The following is a 22,454-nucleotide window of genomic DNA, read 5'->3' on the forward strand; positions in this document are numbered from 1 at the left end:
ATTTGAACCCTCGGGCATGTCGAGGTTATTTGTGTGTGCATGATTGTAATAATTAAAATATGGCCGATTGTCATATTATTTTTTTTACATTTTGTTTGATCTTGATTGCATGTAAATTCCTTTGTGGAATATATGATCGATGAATGTAAATATTATTTTTTGTTGCAGCTTGTATCCTTGCTATGCGTGGTGCTATTTTGAGGATCGGAGGCACGACGGATAAGGAAATGAGATAGACGTGACGGCTTAATCCATTGGTGGCATATTGGAGAACAACAACCCATTGGCGGCATATTGGAGGATAGCGTTGGATGAGGCCATAATAGTTGGAAATTTTATTTTCATATTTATTGTCTTTATATACTGTTTTGTGTGCTGTGATGTGTGTGCTATGATGTGCGTGCTGTGAAGTGTGTGCATGTTAAAATTCCTCGATTTAAATAACTAAATAGGAGAGGGATTATTTAAATAAATACCATGATCTCCATTACTGGTTTGTAAGTGATGCATTCAAACTTGCACTTGGCTTTAAGTGCCTTCCTCCATATCGGATGAGTTTGTTTGTGGATCACTAGATCAAACTTCCTCTATGGATGATTATAGGAAATTAATTAGGTATGTGTGATCTTCTCCATCTGAAGGGGCACAATCCTAATTAATGGACTAAGTATCAAGTAATGGCTATTATTTAATAGGTGCATTTAATAGTATCCTCCCCATCAAAGTCATTGCTATTATTTGTGTGACCGAAGATGAACCAACTATTAATTTTATTTGTCATAAAGTTAGGTTGACAAGATAATAAAATTAATGGGTAAAACCTCCTCTTACAAATGTTTGAATTAGTATACGTCCACACTATCGTGGCATACGAAATTCACGATGTTTTGAGGTGTTGGTGAATTTAAATTATATTGTTTGAGAAATCAATATTATTTTAAATTCTAAAGTTTTGACCAAATATTTATTATGTGATTCTCAGGATTTCAAAATGGCTTTCAATCCTCTTGTTTTTATTTTAAAAGAAAATAAACTTACTGGTCCAAATTATATTAATTAGAAATGAAACTTGAACATTGTCTTAACTACTAAAGAATACAAGTTCATACTTCTTGAGGTCAGTCCTACCATGCCTGATAAGGATTCTAGTGAAGAGGAGATAGAGAAACATAGGAAATGGGTCAAGGCAGATGAGATGGCGCGGTGTTACATTTTGGCTTCTATGTCAAATGTGCTGCAACATTAGCATCAGACCCTACCCACTGCCTATGACATGATGCTCAATCTCAAGGAACTCTTCGGACACCAGAATCAGGCTGTCAGGCAGGAGAACAATAAAGGTGTATCTTATTCATTAGTTGTTGAAATATGTTTAGCGATGTTATCTACCGGTACCTGATGCATAGATACGGGAGTCACTGATCATGTCTACAATTCATTGCAGGGGTTCCAGGAAACTCGACGACTACATGAAGGGGAAATCACCGTCTACATGGACAATGCTACTAAAGTGGCGACTATTGCATGGGAGATGTTTATTTATCTATTGATAGGAATAAAACTTTGATTTTGAAAAATTGTCTTTACGTACCATGCTTTATAAAGAACATGATTTTAGTTTCTAAATTATTTATGGTTGTCAAGAAAAATAGGGTGGTTATATGTTCTAGTGCGTTGGTTGGCAATTTGTATACTCTTAATCCAATAACTCCCACGATGCAACAAATGAAAATTAATAACACATCTTTTAATTCTAATAAGAGAAAGCAATCTTCGGAAATGAACCAAACATATCTTTGGCATCTAAGGTTCGGTCATATTAACTTGAGTAGGATTCAAAGGTTAATAGCCGATGGACCTTTGGGTTCATTGGTAGTGGAAAACTTTCCGACCTACGAGTCTTGCTTGGAAGGAAAAATTATCAAAAGGCCTTTTAAGGAAAAGGGGTATAAAGCCAAAGAAGTGTTGGAATTGGTTCATTCTAATTTGTGTGGGCCTATGACTATCGAGGCAAGAGGTTGTTTCGAATATTTTGTCTCTTTTATAGACGACTATTCGAGATATGAGTACATTTATTTGATGCGCCGCAAGTCTGAGTGATTTGATAAGTTCAAAGAGTACAAGGTCTGATAGTGGTGGAGAGTACCGCTTAGGAGAGTTTAGGAGTTACTTATTAGAGGCTGAGATTCAATCCCAATTGTCTCCACCTAGTACACCCCAACAGAATGGTGTGGCGGAACGAAGGAATATGACTCTTATGGAAATGGTTATATCAATGATAAGTTATTCAGAATTACTAAATTCATTTTGGGGATATGCTTTGGAAACAACGGCGTAGATTCTAAACTTGGTACCTTCTAAGTCAATACCCTCTACTCCCACAGAATTGTGGAATGGGCGTAAGCCTAGTTTGAAACACATTCAGATTTGGGGTAGTCCAACACATGTGTGCTAAAGGGAGACACTGATAAGTTGGAATCACGTACAGAAGTTCACTTGTTCGTGGGATATCCAAGAGGAACGTAAGGTGGTTTGTTTTATAGTCCTAAAGATTAGAAGGTCATTGTTAGCACCAATGCCCGATTTTTAGAAGAGGACTATGTAATGAACCACAAGTCCATGAGTAAAATTGTTCTTGAGGAAATAAGAGAGGACACTTATACTTTAGTACCAACGGTACAAGATGAGATACCACAAGTAACTGCAACACGTGTCACAAATGATGCACAATTACAGGTAGTGCCTCGTCGTATTGGTAGGGTTGTTAGGCAACCTGATAAATTCATGTTTTTAGGAGATTCTTCAAACTTGATCCCTGGTGAACATGAAGCTGATCCCTGGACACATGATGAAGCACTCCAAGATAAAGATGCAGCATCTTGGCAAAGTGCAATGATCTCTGAAATAGAATCTATGTATTCTAATCGGGTCTGGAAGCTTGTAGAACCACCAAATGGTGTAAAAGCCATTGGATGTAAATGTGTCTACAAAAGGAAAAGAGGAATAGATAGGAAGGTGGAAACCATTAAAGCGAGGCTTGTTATGGAGGGGTATACTCAGAAAGAGGGAATCAATTATGAGGAAACTTTTTCGCTAGTAGCCATGCTTAAGTTTATCTAGATTCTTTTATCTATCACTGCTTATATGGATTATGAGATTTGGCAAATGGATGTCAAGACAGATTTCCTTAACGGAAGTCTTGAAGAAAATATCTATATGAAGCAACCAGAGAGATTCATTACGAAGGGCAAAGAGCATCTTGTATGTAAGCTCAATCAGTCCATTTATGGACTGAAGCAAGCTTCGAGATCTTGGAACATCCAGTTTGATGAAGTGATCCAGTCTTATGGATTCATTCAGTGTCTGGATGAGTCTTGTGTATACAAGAAAAGTGATGAAAACGTGGTGGTATTTCTTATACTATACGTAGATGACATTTTGCTCATTGGTAACAATGTCAAAGTGTTGTCAGAGATAAGGGTATGGATGTCCATGCAGTTTGATATAAAGGACTTGGAAGAATGTGGACATCATCACCAAGGCCCTTCCGGCGAAAGCTTTTGATCGACATGTGGAGGGGATGAGAATCAGATGAATGACAGCTGATATGGCAGCTTAGTCTTTTAGTATAAGTGGGAGATTGTTAGAGTGTATACTAAAAGCCTAGCTTTTGTAAACATTTATTTTGAAATAAAGAATCACATTAGTCAAAAATGTCTACATTAATATGCTAAGTGTAGTTGTTCAATTACTTTATATTGTAGATAACATGGTGTGTGGTGTCACACACAGAACATCATGTTATCAGTTCTTTATAAATTATAAACAGTTGCTCACGACTAAGATGGATAGGAACAAACCATTGGAATAGTCGTAGTGTAATTTGATATTATTTTATCTTGACTATAAAATTACATTAGTACACTCAGAGTGTATTGAGCTGGATCATTTAAGGTAAGTTCTTTTTATATTGACTTAATAAAAGAACTAGACCTTTGTTATTATGGAAGTGTGTACTCTTAATCCTGATATAATAACAAGCACATATATCTAGTATTTATTTCTTTGACTTATCAAAGGGTGTGATTTAGTTCGATAAATCAATAGGCCCGATAAGTTGGGAAATGATATTATTTATAGTGTGTGTTGTTGATTATTGAAGGAAACTGTGTCCTAGTAATCTAGGTTGATGATGTCCCCAAGAGGAGCTCATAAGCATTGTCATGTAAACCCTGCAGGTGGACTTAGTCCGACATGTCGATAACGTTGAGTGGTACTACTCTTGGAGCTAGATATTAAAGAAGTGAGTTGTCAGTAACTTATTTAATTAGTGGATATTCTATATCTTAAACACAGGGAAACTAACGCACTCATGATAAGAAAGAGCCCAAAATGTAATTTGGGATTGGTGCGGTAATTCAATAATAATTCTTTAGTGGTATGTGTTGGTGCGGGAAGCATCCGACGATCGACCGTTGTTTTGATAATGGAAAAGGAATTCAAAGTTAAGTTGTTTTGTGATCTAACACACTTAATTGAGTGTTTCAGGAAAGTCCTAGCTGCGGTTAGGCAGGTAGAAAACCCTAGGGGGTGGTAACCCTAGGTCATAGGGGGTGGTAACCCTATGCGGAAAGTCTTGGCGGGTTGAGAGCTTCAGGCAAAAGTCCTAGGGGGGGGGGTTGTAACGCCCGAAAATTCTCAAAACTATTTTAGGAATATTCTATGATTTTTTTGGAATTATTAGATATTTTTCCAGAATTTTTCGAGTAGCGGAAGTAGTAAAAACAATTAGACGCGTAAATAGCGTACGCGGGGGATCGAACCTGTGACCTTGGACCGAACCGGGACTTAAGTGAATCCGGCTAGCCAGGAGGCCCCAGCAGGGGTGTGCTGAAAGGAAAGAGAAACAATTATATTTATAATTGTTTTAGCTAAATTAATTCTCTAATAGAAATAGGAATTAATTAGGTGGATATTAAGTTTAGGTTTTATTTTTTTGTTGTTTCGGCAAAATCTTTTCCACCGAGACCCAACACCACCGCCGCCTCTCCCTTCTTCTCCTCTTCCTCATGCACGGCACACCAAGCCCCAAGGTCCAAGGGAACTTCTTCCGGCGAGATCTTCGATACGAGGACGTTCCCCTTCGCGAGAAGAACACGTGGACGCGAGCGAATCATCGAGAAGTCGTCCCCACCGGAATTTCTAGCGATTAGATTTGTAAGAAATCTAGCATACGAGGTAAGAAACCCCTCACCTGCAGTATAAGTAGCTCTCGCGTGTTTTCTTTTATGCATTAGATTAGTTTATTGAATTTTGTCAGCATATAGGGTGTATTTTAACTCTTCTCACAGATTTAGGGATTAGTGAGCATCTCTAGATGGGCCGAGCACGTGTATCCTCTGTAGATAGGGGTTTAGACGCGGCTGGGTGCCTAGAGGTGGTCTCCCTGATCGAGAGGAGAGTTAGAGAGCGCCAAATGCTCGACAAAATGCCTAGCACAGCCTTATGATACAGTGGGCATTTAGTAAATGCCATAGAACATGTTAATTAGCATGATCAGTTTTTATTTAAGTTTTTACGAGACTAGATGTCCAAATGGGTGGGCTACCACAGTCGCCTCTAGGTTCAGACAACCTAGTTCTAGGTTCAGATAACCTAGATTCAGCAAAATAGTAGTAGCTATTTCAGTATTTTACTTTTCAATGGCACTGTACTGGATTAGATGGTTGGGCTCCCATAGTCGTCCCTAGGTTTAGCTAACCTAGTAAATCTACTAGATTCGAACTTGCAATCCCGGGTCTAGTTAGGGATGCGCGCATAGCACGTACAGTTGCTGGGCCCATCAGCAGCATGTTTAGTATTTTCACTTACTATATGTATATGGTTTTCAACCTTTCTCAAATTAGTTCGTGAATTCAGTACAGTCCTAGCAGTAGCTCAGTTTTTAGTATCAGTTTAGTTCTTCATTGATACCATGTGATTGATATCATGTTCAGCTTTAGATATGCCATGATTGTATGCTTATATGCCATGCCATGTTTAGTTTATTTAGTATACTTAGCATATCCTTTCAAACAGCATGATTTAAAATCATATTTGCATCGTATGCATGTTTTAGTGAGGTAGATGATTTCTTACTAAGCTTTTTAGCTTACAGACACTATTTTCCTTATACTGCAAATACAGGTAAAAGGAAAATGGACTAGCAGAGGAAGCTGGAGGCCAATGCAGAGATGATGTGTGTGGCAGGAACTGGAATAAAAGATTCTTAGGGGACTTAGCAAGTTTAAACCGTAAAACTCTTTAGTGTTTTACTTTCATGCACGTTTAGTTGTGTAATGCTATGAACCAGTGAACTATGTGTCATGTTAAGTTTAGAATACTAGTTTTATGTTATTAGAATGTTTCTCATGTAGTGTATAACTCATATGTGAGATTTTGGCACGCCCAAGTGCTGAAATCAGAGTTTCAGGCTGAAATCAGAGTTTCAGGCCGAAATCAGAACTCTGATCGGTCTACAGACCGATCAGGGAGTGGGTTGTGCCGCTGGATCGGTCAGCTGACCGATCCATGCGCGAACAGAGAGTTGGCCTCTGTTATGGATTGGTCAGTCGACCGATCCATTGTGCGAACAGAGAGCACCGACGCTCACTGATCGGTCAGCCGACCGATCAGTGAGCTACTGATCGGTCAAGCCGACCGATCAGGGTACTCCTGGATCGGTCGGTAGACCGATCCAGCCGCATACAGAGGCGAGGGAGCATATGGATCGGTCTGCCGACCGATCCAGAGAGTTGTTCCGTGCCAGTAACAAGCTGGATCGATCACGGGATCGATCCGACAGCCCAATCGATCTATGGATCGATTGAAGTGCCTGATTACAGCTAGCAGGCCATCCGAGAGGCATAGATTATTTTCCCTAACAGGTGTACAACTCCTAGGTACATCCAGAACACTAAGTTACACTTTACAGCATTTAGTTCAATAATATTTTAAATTAGCCAGTTTTCATTCCGCATTAATAGTCCAGCACAGCATAACTGTAGCGACCGTCCTCGCAGCCTAGTCAGTAGGAGGTGGGTCGTTACAGAGTGGTATCAGAGCAGTGTTCCATACTTCCTACACACACATCAGCATTGAACCTGCAGCTTCCAAGTAAGAATACCTCTACTTTATTTATGCTTTCTGTTTCCTTGTTATAGATCATGTTTATAGATAAACTGCTGCATGATAGTATGTGATAGTATATAACATGATAACGATAGTTATACAATTATGATTGTAATAGTTATTCATGTTATGTCCTCTATGTCTTTAGCAATGGCACGAGGACGCCCAGCTAGAAGGGCACTAGCTATTGAGCCCCAGCAAGAGGCAGGTAGTTCAGTGCCTCCCCCAGACCTTACAGCATTAGTGGCTCAGTTACAGCAGCAGCTAGCTGAACAGTGACAGGAAATAGCCACCTTAAAGGCTACTCAGTAGAGTACCCCCACAGTCACCCCGGAACTGAACCTGACGACTCTAGAAGTCTTAGAGGTTCCACTAGCCCAGCCTACAGCGCCAGCGCCAGCACCAGTACCAGCACCAGCAGTCCCAGCAGCTGAGCCAAGAAAGGAAGCCTATCTGATCCATGGGCAGCGAGTCAAGCCAGAGAACTTCTCAGGCACTAGTGAACCATGGGATGCACAAGCCTGGTTCAAAACACGGGAGAGCACGATGGAGCTTCTGGATTGGCCAGAACACGAGAAGGTGAAGTGTGCCTCCTTCTGCCTGACAGGAGACGCACGCATGTGGTGGGAAAGAATCAGAACGAAGCACCCAGTGAACCAGATGTCATGGGGTGACTTCGAGAAGGAATTCTCCGAGGAGTTCTTTCACATACGGGTTACAAACCACCACTACGACGAGTTCACTGAGTTTCGTCAGGGCAACCTTTCAGTTGAGGAAGCCGTGAAGAAATTCAACAGGTTGGCTCGTCTATGCCCAGAGCTAGTCAGCACAGAGAAGGAACGAATCCGGTTGATGCTCAAGATGCTGAGGCCAGAGATAGCAGTGAACGTGGCTGGTGGCATACATAGGCCACAAACCACAGAGGAGTTAGTGAGCAGTGCCTTGACCACAGAGCATTATCAGAACAGCATAAAGCAGCAGAAGCAAGTCTCCTCAGAGTCCAAAGGCCAAGGAAACTCTCACACTCAAAAACAGCAAGGCCACAGCTCTAACTGGAAAGGGAACTCCAACAGCAAGCGCAAATCAGGGAGTGACCCAAAAGGAGGACCATCTAGCAAGCGACCCAGTTATCCAAAGTGTGCTACTTGTGGGAAATTCCACCCAGGGGTTTGTCGCAAGGGCACACGAGGATGCTTTGAATGTGGACAAGAAGGGCACATGGCCAAGCAGTGCTCGAACAAGACCGGTCTTCCTCAGCCACAGCAGATTCAGTATGCAGGCCAGCCAGCTCAGTTATATCAGATGCAGGCCGCTCTAGAAGGTCCACTTATCAGCCAGGGCAGATTAGAAGCCCCTCCAGCGATGGCGAATGCGAGGATCTACTCACTCACCAGAGAGGACGTAGCCAATGCCTCGACAGTTGTCACAGGTCAGATTAGCATTTTACAGTATAGTGCTACTGTTCTATTTGATACTGGGGCAACCCATTCATATATAGCCAGGTTGTTCTCCGAAAAATTAGAAATACCCTCAGAGGTACTTAGTGGTCAGTTTTTGACGGCACTACCTTCAGGAGAGATCATGGCATCCACGCACTAGCTCAGAGCAGTGCCGGTCATTATAGCAGACAGAGAGCTCTTTTGTGATCTGATAGTGCTAGAGATGACCGACTATGACGTTATCTTTGGAATGGACTTTCTGATCAGATACGGTGCTACCATAGAGTGCCGTAAACAGAAAGTCATCTTCCAACCTGAAGCGGCAGTGCAATTTGAATACAGCGGGGAACCAAAGAGAAAGGCCAAGAAGTTTCTCTCAGCTATGAAAGCACAGAAGCTACTGGATTCAGGATGTACAGGATTCCTAGCACACGTAGTCAACGCTAGCCAGGACAAGAACCAACAGCTAGCAGAGGTTCGAGTCGTATGTGACTACCCAGCAGTCTTCCCTGAAGAGTTACCAGGCTTAGCACCAGACAGGGAGATTGACTTTGAGATAGAGCTCATTTCTGGTACAAACCCTATCTCCAAAGCGCCTTATCGCATGGCTCCAGCAGAACTGAAGGAACTTCAGGAGCAACTACAGGAGCTGCTTGACAAGGGTTTCATACGCCCGAGTCATTCACCATGGGGAGCGCCTGTATTGTTCGTGAAGAAGAAGGATGGAAGCATGCGACTGTGCATAGACTACAGATCACTGAACCAAGTCACGATCAAGAACAGGTATCCCCTTCCCAGAATCGATGACCTGTTCGACCAGCTGAAGGGAGCAGCAGTGTTCTCTAAGATAGATCTCAGATCAGGTTATCATCAGGTGAAGGTTAAAGAAGGGGATATACCCAAGACAGCATTCAGAACCAGATACGGACACTACGAGTTCGTAGTCATGCCCTTTGGCGTGACCAATGCTCCAGCTACATTCATGGATCTCATGAACAGAGTATTCAGGGAGTATTTAGATAAGTTTGTTATTGTGTTTATCGATGACATTCTTATCTACTCAGGAAGAACACTCAGAGTACCTGAAACTAGTATTGCAGACCCTTCAGCAGAACCAGCTATACGCCAAGTTCACGAAATGTGAATTTTGGCTAGATCAGGTGTCCTTCCTGGGTCACATCATCTCAAAGGATGGTATTATGGTAGATCCCAGCAAGATAGAAGTAGTAAGTAACTGGAAGAGACCTAAGAACGCCAGCGAAATCAGGAGCTTTCTGGGATTAGCAGGATATTACAGAAAGTTTGTAGAGGACTTCTCCAGGATAGCCTCCCCACTGACAGCTCTTATCAGAAAGAACAGGAAATTTCAGTGGACAGAGGGATGTGAGAACAGCTTCAGCGAGCTAAAAAGGAGATTGACCAGTGCTCCCATTTTGGCTCTACCAGACAACACCAGCAGCTTTGACATCTATAGTGATGCCTCTAAGTTGGGACTAGGAGCAGTACTGATGCAAAACGGCAAGGTGATCGCCTATGCCTCCAGACAACTCAAGGATTATGAGAAGAATTACCCTACTCATGACCTTGAGCTTGCAGCAGTAGTGTTCGCTCTCAAAATTTGGAGACATTACTTATATGGAGCTCAGTGCAGGGTGTATACAGATCATCAGAGTCTGAAGTACTTCTTCACTCAGAAGGATATGAATATGCGACAGTGCAGATGGCTCGAGCTGGTCAAGGACTACGATATAGACATCCTCTACCATCCAGGGAAAGCCAATAAGGTAGCCGACGCACTTAGCAGAAAATCCAGTCTACCTTATTATCTCTTACAGCCATGTCACCGCCCCTAAAGAAGGAGATCGTAGATTTCGGTCTCGAACTCATCGTTGGACAGCTCTCTACTATGACCTTAGAGTCTACCTTGCTTGGTGATATTCAGTCAGCTCAGGAGCAGGACCCTAAAATTCAGAAAATCAAGCAAGGGCTAGCAGAATCAGAAAGTAGAGAATTCAGAGTGTCCGATAGCGGGGTGTTGTATTTTGGTGACAGACTCTGTGTTCCAGATCAGGAGGAGCTACGGAGACAGATTTTAGATGAGGCTCACAAGACTCCCTATGCGATGCATCCAGGTTCCACCAAAATGTATCAAGACCTGAAGAACTAGTTTTGGTGGCTCGGGATGAAGCGAGACATGGCCAGATATGTTAGCATCTGACTCACCTGTCAGAGGGTCAAGGCAGAACATCAGCGATCAGGAGGAGTTCTGCAGCCTATACAGATTCCAGAATGGAAGTGGGAGGATATCTCTATGGATTTCATAGTGGGACTGCCCAGAACCACGAATGGTTTTGACGCCATCTGGGTAATAGTCGACAGGTTGACTAAATCAGCCCACTTCTTAGCTATCAAGATATCCTACTCCATGGAGAAGCTAGCTCAGTTGTATCTCCAGGAGATCGTCAGACTACATGGAGTCCCATGAACCATCATTTCAGACAGAGACAGAAGATTCACATCACACTTCTGGGAGTGTGCGATGGGCACTAAGTTAAAGTTCAGCACAGCATTCCATCCTCAGACAGATGGTCAGACGGAGCGAGTAAATCAGGTACTCGAAGATATGCTCCGAGCGTGTGCCCTAGACTTCAAGGGAAGTTGGTGCAAATATCTGAGCTTAGCAGAATTTGCATACAACAACAGCTATCAGGCCACTATCGGCATGGCACCTTACGAGGCTCTCTATGGGCGGAGGTGTAGATCTCCAATCTGCTGGTATGAGAGTGGTGAACAGAAAGAGCTAGAACTACAGACAGATACCACAGCAGCTATACAGCAGATCCGCCAGAGGATAGAGACAGCTCAAAGCCGCCAAAAGAGCTATGCTGATACACGACACAGACCCTTAGAGTTTCAGTTGGGGATTCAGTATTCCTCAGAGTAGCTCCTATGAAGGGAGTAATGCATTTTGGGAAGAAGGGCAAACTTAGTCCCAGATATGTGGGACCATACCTTATCAGCAGAAGAGTGGGCAAGGTAGCATATGAGCTAGAGCTACCCCGAGGAAATGTCAGCTGTCCACAACGTATTTCATGTCTCTATGCTGAAGAAGCATACCCCAGATGCCACCCAGGTGATTGAGCCCAGTCGGTACAGATCCGCGAAGACCTCAGCTATGATAGTCGGCCTATTCAGATAATAGACCGAGCAGTTAAGAAATTGCGGAACAAGGAAGTACCATTAGTCAAAGTCATTTGGCACAGTCACACAGCAGAAGAGGCAACTTGGGAGACAGAATACAGCATGTATCAACCTTGTAACGCCCAAAAATTCTCAAAACTATTTTAGGAATATTCTATGATTTTTCTGGAATTATTAGATATTTTTCCGGAATTTTTCGAGTAGCGGAAGTAGCAAAAACATTTAGACGCGTAAATAGCGTACGCGGGGGATCGAACCCGTGACCTTGGACCGAACCGGGACTTAAGTGAATCCGGCTAGCCAGGAGGCCCCAGCAGGGGTGTGCTGAAAGGAAAGAGAAACAATTATATTTATAATTGTTTTAGCTAAATTAATTCTCTAATAGAAATAGGAATTAATTAGGTGGATATTAAGTTTAGGTTTTATTTTTTTGTTGTTTCGGCAAAATCTTTTCCACCGAGACCCAACACCACCGCCGCCTCTCCCTTCTTCTCCTCTTCCTCACGCACGGCACACCAAGCCCCAAGGTCCAAGGGAACTTCTTCCGGCAAGATCTTCGATACGAGGACGTTCCCCTTCGCGAGAAGAACACGTGGACGCGAGCGAATCGTCGAGAAGTCGTCCCCATCGGAATTTCTAGCGATTAGATTTGTAAGAAATCTAGCATACGAGCTAAGAAAGCCCTCACCTGCAGTATAAGTAGCTCTCGCGTGTTTTCTTTTATGCATTAGATTAGTTTATTGAATTTTGTCAGCATATAGGGTGTATTTTAACTCTTCTCACAGATTTAGGGATTAGTGAGCATCTCTAGATGGGTCGAGCACGTGTATCCTCTGTAGATAGGGGTTTAGACGCGGCTGGGTGCCTAGAGGTGGTCTCCCTGATCGAGAGGAGAGTTAGAGAGCGCCAAATGCTCGACAAAATGCCTAGCACAGCCTTATGATACAGTGGGCATTTAGTAAATGCCATAGAACATGTTAATTAGCATGATAAGTTTTTACGAGACTAGATGTCCAAATGGGTGGGCTCCCACAGTCGCCTCTAGGTTCAGACAACCTAGTTCTAGGTTCAGATAACCTAGATTCAGTAAAATAGTAGTAGCTATTTCAGTATTTTACTTTTCAGTGGCACTGTACTGGATTAGATATCCATTGGGTTGGGCTCCCATAGTCGTCCCTAGGTTTAGCTAACCTAGTAAATCCTACTAGATTCGGAACTTGCAATCCCGGGTCTAGTTAGGGATGCGCGCACAGCAAGTACAGTTGCTAGGGCCGATCAGCAGCATGTTTAGTATTTTCACTTACTATATGTATATGGTTTTCAACCTTTCACAAATTAGTTCGTGAATTCAGTACAGTCTTAGCAATAGCTCAGTTTTTAGTATCAGTTTAGTTCTTCATTGATACCATGTGATTGATATCATGTTCAGCTTTAGATATGCCATGATTGTATGCTTATATGCCATGCCATGTTTAGTTTATTCAGTATACTTAGCATATCCTTTCAAACAGCATGATTTAAAATCATATTTGCATCGTATGCATGTTTTAGTGAGGTAGATGGTTTCTTACTAAGCTTTTTAGCTTACAGATACTATTTTCCTTATACTGCAGATACAGGTAAAAGGAAAATGGACTAGCAGAGGAAGCTGGAGGCCAATGCAGAGATGGTGTGTGTGGCAGGAACTGGAATAAAAGATTCTTAGGGGACTTAGCAAGTTTAAACCGTAAAACTCTTTAGTGTTTTACTTTCATGCACGTTTAGTTGTGTAATGCTATGAACCAGTGAACTATGTGTCATGTTAAGTTTAGAATACTAGTTTTATGTTATTAGAATGTTTCTCATGTAGTATATAACTCATATGTGAGATTTTGGCACGCCCAAGTGCTGAAATCAGAGTTTCAGGCCGAAATCAGAACTCTGATCGGTCTACAGACCGATCAGGGAGTGGGTTGTGCCGCTGGATCGGTCAGCTGACCGATCCATGCGTGAACAGAGAGTTGGCCTCTGTTATGGATCGGTCAGCCGACCGATCCATTGTGCTAACAGAGAGCACCGACGCTCACTGATCGGTCAGCCGACCGATCAGTGAGCTACTGATCGGTCAAGCCGACCGATCAGGGTACTCCTGGATCGATCGGTAGACCGATCCAACCGTATACAGAGGCGAGGGAGCATATGGATCGGTCTACCGACCGATCCAGACAGTTGTTCCGTGCCAGTAACAAGCTGGATCGATCACGGGATCGATCCGACAGCCCAATCGATCTATGGATCGATTGAAGTGCCTGATTACAGCTAGCAGGCCATCCGAGAGGCATAGATTATTTTCCCTAACAGGTGTACAACTCCTAGGTACATCCAGAACACTAAGTTACACTTTACAGCATTTAGTTCAGTAAAATTTTAAATTAGCCAGTTTTCATTCCGCATTAATAGTCCAGCACAGCATAACTGTAGCGACCGTCATCGCAGCCTAGTCAGTAGGAGGCGGGTCGTTACAGGGGTAACCCTAGGTGGAAAGTCCTGGTGTCGCGAACCAAGTGAAAGACTGGACCAGCCGGGAAGCGGAAGTCCAGCAGAAAGTCTGGAAGTTTCGAACGCTGAGCAAAAGTCTAGTCGATCTGGAGGATCGCACTGGCAACAGGTAAATCTCCTGAGTGGAGTAGGTGAGGACGCGCTCCCTGTAGAGGGAACAGTAGGAGTCGGGTCAACCTAGGGTTTTCGGTTGAAATTCGAAGTCAGACCTAGACAGTCCGATGATTGTCAAATATTTCTATCATTTTGTTTCTGTACTAACTTTGTTTTGCAGGGTTTGTGTTTGGGACTAACACATTTTGCAGGAACAAAGGAGCAACTTAGACCTCGGATTAACAGTGTCTGAGGCGCCTGCATGGGGCTTGGAGGCGCCTCGGGTGCTAGCCTAAGCCAGCTGTCCAGAGACGCTGGAGGCGCCTCAGAGGTCACTGGAGGCGCCTTGGACCAGGCGTTGGAGGCCCCTTGGAGCAGCTTGGAGGCGCCTTCAGTGGGATAAGGCGCGACCAGATCAGAGCTGATCCACGCGTGCGACTCGGCGACCTGGAGACGCCTCGGACAGGCTTGGAGGCGCCTCCAGCAATGTTTAAAAGGGGACTTCGAGCAGCAGCTTGGTACAATGATATATAAGTGATCCTTCTACATTCAACTGCTAACGAGTTCATCCCGAAGTGCTGCGATGACATACCGAAGACTCGGAACTCCAGATTTTGATATTCTTACTATCGGTATTGTTTCCTTTTATAGTTCTAATTGTAATAATCTTGTAACAATCTTTCGAGCTTATAGTTGTTGCCCACCAAAAGCGGTCAACGACCGCAGGCCTTGGAGTAGGAGTTGCCACAGGCTCCAAACCAAGTAACTCTTCGTGTCCTTGTGTGTTTGTGTTATTCCCTTTTCTTTATTCCGCTGCTTAAACTCGTGTGATTTACGAATTCGAAAATAGTGAAAGCCATGAGCCCTATTCACCCCCCTCTAGCGCTTTCGATCCAACAATTTGTATCAGAGCGGGGTCGCATTGATCTGGTGCAACAACCAATCATGTAATTTTTCGTGGTATTTTCAGTTTTACGGAGTCAATTAGAATTAGCTTAATAGCTATATTCTAATTATTTTTTCGAATCGGTTTTTGCTCGAGGCTGGTGCAACACCACTCGAGTTCGTTATTTCTTAACTTTATTTCCTGCACTTCTAATCCAAGACATAGTCTTGGGACATTTTTGTTATTCCTTTGTTTTGCATATTTAACAAATGGCCCAACAAGAGGGTTTTAGCACCGTTCGTCCCCCACTCTTCTCCGGAGAAGACTTCGAGTACTGGAAGGGGCGAATGGAAACTTATCTGAAGATCCAGTTTGATACCTGGATGATTATCAAGACAGGAATACAACTGTCAACTGACGAAGACGGCAAGCTGACACCCTGCGAAAAATGGGAACCGACCCTAATCAAGAAGGTGGAAGCTAATGCCAGAGCGACCTGCACCCTCCAGTGCGGACTGACCAAGGAGGAACTCAACAGAGTCGGACCATTCTCCAGCGCAAAAGAGCTTTGGGAGAAGTTGGTCGAACTCCACGAGGGCACCTCCGACACCAAGGTTAGTAAAAGAGATCTTCTATTCAATAAACTATATAATCTAAAAATGCAGGAAGGAGAGACGGCAAGTCAACTCCACGCGCGAATACAAGACGTTCCCAACGCACTCCATGCAATAGGGTAGAAAGTCGAAAACCGAGACATTATAAGGTACGCACTAAACTCGTTTCCAAGGAGTACATTGTGGGTATCAATGGTAGGTGCCTACAAAGTCTCCAAGGATCTATCGTCTATAAAATTTGATGAGCTATTTTGTGAGTTTGAATTGCATGAACAGACTAATACACAACCAACCGAGAAGGGGGTTGCTTTGGTTGCAAGTACCAGTCGATCACCAGAACCAAAATCACGGTGAAGAACTGAACCGAAATCGGAACTCAAACCTGACTCAAATGATGAAGACGATGAATTAACAACCGAACTGGTAAATCTTGTAAAGAAACTCTACAATAAGAAGAAGGGCTTCAACAAGAGAGACCTAAAGAAAGCAGTACATTCCAAGGAGGGTCAACCCAGCTCAAGAGTCAAGTTCTAGGTGATCTGCTATGGATGCAACCAAAAAGGCCACATCAAGGCCAACTGCCCAAACCAAAAGGATGCAAAGAAGCAGAAGAAAAGGAAGGTACTAAAAGTGACTTGGGAAGAATCCTCAGAAGAAGACACCAACGATGAACTCGATTAGACGAATCTACTTGCGCTAATGGCCCAGGATCAGATTGAACTGTCCGAGAGCAAGAGCGAGTCAGAAGCCGAGTCCGAGTGAAGCCATGAATCCGTATCCGTTTCCGAAGGGCCTTACCCCTTTATAAGTGTTTCTTGACTTAACAATTTAGTTAATTACTTACTACGCAAATTAGCTAAGTCAAACCTAAAGGTCAAGTAACTAAAGGAAGTAGCAGTCCTTAAAGAAGTGACCAACCCCAAGACCTTACTTGACCCAGTTCAGACTGGAAGTTCAACTCGAGTTCAAAAACTTGAGGAAGAAATTTCTAGTATGAAAACTCAGGTCAAGGACTTGAAAAACACTTTAGAACGGTTCTCTTTGGGCTCCAAGAAGCTTGACCTAATTCTTGGGACACAAAGAGCCATTTACAATAAAACTGGGCTAGGTTATAAAACTAAAAGAAAATATAAATCTTACCTGTCCTTAGTAAATAGATAAAATAATAAATCAGTCCAAGCATGGGTACCCAAGTCCAACCTGGTTAATCAAGTTGAACTTGGTCAATATTGGGTCCCTAAGGATCAAATACATTACCTCGATAGACCATATCGAGGCTATGATCCAAGGGGAGCTAGAAGAAAAATAATAAAAATAAAACTAAATTAAAAATAAATTAAAAATAAAATTAAATTAAAATTAAAATTAAATAAACTTAAAATTCAAATTAAATAAAAATCAAATTAAATTCAAATAAAATCAAATTAAAATCCAAAGGAAGGATCCAGAATAGTTGGAACCTCCGAACTTAATCCACCTGAGAAGGGTAACCAAGAGTAGACCACCTGACAGGGTAAATAAGGTTAGATTAAAATAAGCTAGGTTTAACTTGACCCACGGTACTGGTGAAGTATTGGTTGATAGTACGTTGGGGAAGCATAGTTATCGCATGTCTAGGAAGATATGGCTTCGACCTGTTGCGTTTGGCTAAGTGGAACTAACCGAAGCTACCCTATATGGATCCTAACCAGTTAGACCAAGGTTTCGTACTAAGTTCAATGGGTAGGACTATTTGGAAAACCTCGAAGGCATGGTTACTTTAATGATGTCCTTGTGGCTCACCATAGCCCAGAAGTTTATCCAAAGAACGCCTACTTGTTGAACCCAAAGCAAAAGCTGAATCTAACACAAAGTTAAACCAAACCTTAAAATTGAACCTAACTTATCTCACAAAAATTGTAGGATTACCTGATTAAAAATTTAGAAATTTAAAAGAGAATCAAATTTGAAATTCAAATTCAAACTAAAATTTGAAAATTGAAATTCATAATTATTATTAAAATTTGAAATTAAAATTAATAATTATCATTAAATTCGAAATTCGAAATTCATAATTATTATTAAATTCAAAATTCATAATTCATAATTATTATTAAAATTCAAAATTAAAATTCATAATTATTATTAAATTCAAAATTAAATTCATAATTAATTTAAATTCAAAATTAAATTCGTAATGAAAATTAATTATTATTCAAAATTAAATTCATAATTAATTCAAATTCAAAATTAAATTCATAATTAATTCAAATTTAAAATTAAATTAGTAATTAATTTTTTTTAAATTATTATTTTTTTTTAAATTTAATTAACTTAAAATTATTTTTCATATTTAACTTAAACTTATTTTTCAAACTAAAAATGTTTTTCAAAACTTAATTAACTTAAATTATTTTTCAAAATTTAACTAACTTAAAATATTTTTCAAAATTAAATTAAGTCAAAATATTTTTCAAAATTTAATTAATTTAAAATTATTTTTCAAAATTTAATTAACTTAAATTATTTTTCAAAATTTAATTAACTTAAAATTATTTTTTAAAATTTAATTAACTTAAATTATTTTTCAAAATTTAATTAACTTGAAATTATTTTTCAATAATTTAATTAACTAAAAATTATTTTTCATAATTTAATTAACTTAAAATTATTTTTCAAAATTAAATTAACTTAAAATATTTTTCATTAATTTAATTAACTTAAAATTATTTTTCATAATTTAATTTACTTAAAATTAGTTTTCAATAATTTAGTATTTTTAAAATTTTAATTAACTTAAAATATTTTTCAAAAATTTAAAATTATTTTTCAAAATTTAAACTAACTTAAATATTTTTTCAATATTAAATTAACATAAAATTATTTTTCAAAATTTAATTAACTTAACATTAGTTTTCAAAAATTAATTAACTTAAAATTATTTTCCAAAAATTATTTAACTTAAAATTATTTTTAAAATTAATTAACTTAAAATTATTTTTAAAATTAATTAACTTAAAATTATTTTTCGAAAATTTAACATAAAATTAGTTTTTTAAAATTTTTAATTACCTTAAAATTAATTAACTTGTTTTTTTTAATTAAACTTACCTGTTAAAATAAATTAACCTAAGGGGGACACGTAGGCGCCCAGCGGAGGCGCCTCCCACACGAGGGAGGCGCCCTTAACCATGATGGGAAATTTCCCGCCGCTTTAACCAAAGGCGCCTCGAATGGTCTCCGAGGCGCCTCTAACTTCCCCCTGGAGGCGCCTTAAGAACCGCATAAGGCGCCTCCAATCTGAGATTTCAGAAATGAACAAAAGCTTTTCTGTTCGTTCACGGTCCGTTTCTCTCCCGCGATTCCCTCTCCAAATCGTGTGATTCCTTCCCCTAAGGCACCTTCAACCCTTTCTGTAACAACCTAAATTTCCTCATTAAGAGTTCTAATTGTGGTTAAAAATATTTAGAAATACTTTAGAAATATTCTAGAGATTGTTAGAAATTTTTAGAGTATTTTTATGTAATTTTTGGAGTTCGTTTGGTATTTTTACCAAAAGAAAGAAGTTACAAAAAAATAAAGAGGTTAAGCCGAGGTTCGAACCGGAGACCTCCGGTTAGGCAAAGCTTTAAGTTGATTTGGCTGACCAGGAACCCAACAGGGCTGTGCTGATTAAAGAAGGAGCAAAATTTACTTAAGCAGTAATGGAAAACAGAAAATATTAAGTATAAAAGAGTTTCGGCCAATATTCGAACCCGCAACCTCCGACCCGAACCAAGTCTTAAGCGAACCGCGATAGCCAAGCGTTCAATAGGTGTTTCGTGAACAAATCAATAACGATTTGGTCTTAAGCCATAATAGAATTGGAAAATTCTGAAGTTATAAAAGGGATAAGAGTTGTTATGTTCCAGTGACCTAACCTAATTCCTCTCCTCACCTCTCTCGTGCGACGGTGGCAGCTCGGGAGGAAACGAAGAGAAGTAGGGTTTCTCTCCGGCGACCGGTCCAGGGTGATCTCCGAGGATCTTCTTCACCGTCGTGATCCTCTCGTCGAGGGAGTCCGTAGGCACGAAGAGAAGGTTGGATTTGCAAGCTTTCCGAAAACCCTAGAAGCTTCTTCTTGGTTGTGAGTCCAAGAACACCAATGTAAGTGCTTCCTGACCTGCAGTAGAGTAGTTTCAGATTCATGTGAGCTTCTTCTTCTTGATTTTCGTAGCAAGTTTGTAAGGAGGATCGTTTTGTGCTTGTTGCCATGAAATTTAGTTCAAATTGTTTAGAGTTTATAGTAACATTTCAGCAAGTTTAACTTGGTATTGTGCAATAGAAAAGAAAGTAAAAGCAGCTCCTTTTGAAGTTCTGTGGATTTCGGATGGTGCTATAAAGGGGGCACGGATAGTTTTCCTTTAGGGTTTATAGTGCAGATTTTTGGTGGAACTTGTAGTGCAGATTTTTGGTGGAATTTATAGTACAGATTTTTGGTGGAACTTGTAGTGCAGATTTTTGGTGGAACTTATAGTGCAGTTTTAAAAAAAAATTATAGTGCAGTTTGGTTAAGTATTATAGTGCAAAATTTTTGTTTGCATAGTATGCAGAAATTGTGTAGCATAGAATGCAGAATCTTGATTAGTATAGTATGTAGATTTAGTTTTCAATTTGTGATTTTGGCTTAGTATTCCAGTATAGATCATGTTGTAACATGCTTAAAGATCTCTATTACTCTATAAAAGTATAAGCTTTACATAGGTATCAAGCTTTAATAGATTTTTAGTGTGGAATAGCTATGTGTAGAATTACAGATTTTGATTTGTTTAACATTGCAGATTTTGAATTGTTTAGCATTGTAGTTTTGATGGTTTAGCATTGGAAGATCCAATTAGATCTCTCGTAGCTTAATTAGATTTGCAGATTTTATTAAGCTTAAAAGTGCAGATTTTATTAAGTTTACAAGTGCATATTTTATTAAGCTTACAAGTGCAGATTTTATTAAGTTTATAATGCAGATTTTTTTAAGTTTACAAGTGTAGAAGTTTATTAAGCTTACAAGTGCAAAATTTTGTTAGTATAGTATGCAGAATTTTGATTAGCATAGTATGTAGATTTTTATATATGCATTTCAATGTTAGAATTTGTTTAAACATTTCAGTTTTTAAAGAAGCATTCTTTTATTAGAGGTATTAACAAGTATAAGAAAGATAAAGAAAAAAAAGAAAAAGGCCAAGGCTTTAAGTAGATCCCAAAGTCAAGACTTTAGGGATTTTGTCACTCAAGGTGTTTGTTAAAATGCCATGGCATTTAAAGAAGAAGTAATTAAGTATTTTACTTTAAAAGGCTAGTACCCAACTTCCGAGGTTGTCGTTAAACAAATCCAGGTGACCAATTCTGAGGTCTTGGCCCTGGTAAGACCGAGGTCTTTACCCTCAAAGGACTAGTGGCTCGCTACCTCAGTCTCTATTAGGGAGCGCGCTTTGGTACTACGCTTGGGCCCAAGAAGAGATTGATTATTATTTTGAAGTATTAAAGTATAAATTTTAAACAAAAGAAATAAGCTTCACATAAGTTTAAAGATCAACAAGTTTAGTTTCCTTTTATGCTAGCATGTCATTTAGAATTTTCTTGCTGTTATTTGCTATTAGATGTGCAACCTTACAAGTTTAGCATTCTAGTATGTTCACATGCATATTCGAGTTTTGTGAGTTAGATAGCGCTTACTAAGTAATTTTGCTTATAGTTGCATTTCCTCTTACTGCAGATAAAGGAAAGGAAAAGTTATAGCTAAGGAAGGCGACAAAGGAGGTGCGAATGGATGTGTGATGTTTGGACTATAGAAGCCTTAGGATTTAGCATAAGAATTTATTAAGATTGCCATGTTTTTAGAACTCTTCCTTTTAATTGTTATGAACATTAGTTTCATTATTTGAGTGGTATGATTATTACACGCATGATCAGATTAACATATATAGTTGTAGCATGTTTAGATTAATTTATAGTTTTAGTTCAGAACAAATGCTTGAGTTGAGTATATAGATGAGTCATTTAGTCTTCCGCTGCTAGTTAATTGCATGTTTTGAGTTTTTGAGAGTTTTAAGTATAGATATTTTCCTGCGAATAATTTTAGTTAAGTATAGTTAGTAGTCAAGTAGCGCTCCACCCTCATAGTGTAAAAAACCGGAAAATAGAGAATAATAATAAGGGAATTTTCCGAAATTTTTGGAAATTTGTCAAAAAAATTTCGGAGCTCGTATGGACGAGTTAACGGGGATAAAATGGGGCCCCGGGAAAGCCTGTATAGGCTACCCCATTTAAGCGAGGAAAAGTTTTATTTCTTTTCCTTTTTCTTCTTCTCTTTATTTTCTTTCTCCTCCCGATTTTCCCCGCGACACAGAATCCCTAACTTCCTTCTCGGCCGTTCCTTTTCTCCTTCTTCCTCGCGTCGGTTTCCTCTCCCGAACCCGATCTTCTCCTCTTCTTCCCTCTCCTCTGCCGTCGAGGAACCCCCTGTTCCTCTCTTTCTTAGTGTCGCCGGTCACTCTCTTC

Source organism: Zingiber officinale, chromosome 11B, assembly GCF_018446385.1.
Source record: "Zingiber officinale cultivar Zhangliang chromosome 11B, Zo_v1.1, whole genome shotgun sequence".
Classification (NCBI taxonomy): domain Eukaryota; kingdom Viridiplantae; phylum Streptophyta; class Magnoliopsida; order Zingiberales; family Zingiberaceae; genus Zingiber; species Zingiber officinale.